The 1,546-nt window shown below is 37.8% G+C and overlaps 1 non-coding gene across 1 annotated transcript; it reads right to left on the bottom strand.

Annotated features, from left to right (window-relative positions):
* Positions 1-415: 415 nt before the first annotated feature.
* Positions 416-487, bottom strand: trnap-cgg (transfer RNA proline (anticodon CGG)). Its single transcript has one exon. It is a non-coding gene; the product is annotated as a tRNA-Pro (tRNA).
* Between the last annotated feature and the right edge of the window lie 1,059 nt (positions 488-1,546).

Here is a 1,546-nt window from a genome sequence, read left to right as displayed (position 1 = left end):
TTAAAGCATTGGATTCCACAAAAAGCGTATTAGTATGTTCACAGTATGAGGCTTTGTTTATGATTCTTATTGCTCTTTTTTGAAGCTTCACTATTGCATCAATAATTGTTTTACCAATATTTCCCCAAATTTCTGCACAGTATGACATGTATGGTAACAGCAGTGATGAGTACAAGATAAACAGACATTTCTTGTTTAATTCGTTCTTAATTCTATAGATTATGCCTATAGCTTTACATAGCTTACTTTTGATGTATTCTATATGTGGTTTCCAACAAAGTGTGCGGTCTGTTGTAACTCCTAAGAACTTATTCTCATACACCCATAAACTGACCATGAACTTATTTGGGTTAAAGATTAATCCTGTTCATGTAAACATGAGGCAGCCATCCAATCTACTGAAGTTCAAAGATGAGGGCTCGTCCGGGATTTGAACCCGGGACCTCTCGCACCCGAAGCGAGAATCATACCCCTAGACCAACGAGCCATGTGTGACTGCTTATTCTTCATGTTTCAGTCGGTGGAAGAACAACACAAAGCACATGTTGGTAAAGATATGAACAAAGATTTCTTCTAACTGTGTCAACAAAGACTGAACACTTTGCATATCACTGTCCTCCACGAGGAGACTGTCCTCCATGTCTAGATAAGGCTTGCTGTCTAGCAGCTGGGAGAAATGTCTTTTTGTGGCTGTGGCATTAGCTCAACATTGAATCATAACGTTAAGGTATAATAAGTTTGTTCGGGTTTGTTCTTTCAAAAAAAAAACCCAGTATTTTCCGGACTATTAGTCGCGCCAGCGTAAATAAATCACTACTTTTTTAGCGTAATGTTGCCTCTTGAATTCCTCTTAACTTAAGTGGTGTGGCTGCAGGGCATTGAGTGAGACACACGCATTTCAACATGTTCTCACGCAGAGAAATGATGAGCTTCACTGCACAGAAATTCCTATTAACATCCTGTAAATGAGTAAAAGACTACTGTGCGCTATACAGTGGCTTGCAAAAGTATTCATACCCCTTGAACTTTTCCACATTTTCTCACATTATGACCACAAACATAAATATATTTTATTGGAATGTTATGTGAAAGACCAACACAAAGTGGCACACAATTATGAAGCAGAAAGAAAATTAAACATGAGTTGTTTTTTTTTACAATTAAAAAACTGAAAACTGTAGTGTGCAAAAGTATTCAGCCCCCCTGAGGCAATACATTGTGGAACCCCCTTTTGCTGCAATTATAGCTGCAAGTCTTTTGGGGTATGTCTCTACCAGCTTTGCACATCTACAGACTGAAATCTTTGCCCATTCTTCGTTGCAAAACAATTCAAACTGAGTCAAATTAGATGGAGAACGTTTCTGAACAGCAGTTTTCAGATCTTGCCACAGATTCTCGATTGTGTTTAGGTCTGGACTTTGACTGGGTCATGTAGGGTGAAAGAATTTATTCTGCACCGTGTTAACATGCAGTGTGTTCAGATATATAAGTATTCATGTTTATATGTGTTTATCGCTTAATAATGTGATTTTCATAAGTGTTTATG

This window comes from Parambassis ranga, unplaced genomic scaffold, assembly GCF_900634625.1.
Source record: "Parambassis ranga unplaced genomic scaffold, fParRan2.1 scaffold_22_arrow_ctg1, whole genome shotgun sequence".
Classification (NCBI taxonomy): Eukaryota; Metazoa; Chordata; class Actinopteri; family Ambassidae; genus Parambassis; species Parambassis ranga.
Note: the sequence above shows the minus strand (reverse complement) of the source record. Positions and strands in the feature narration are given on the sequence as shown.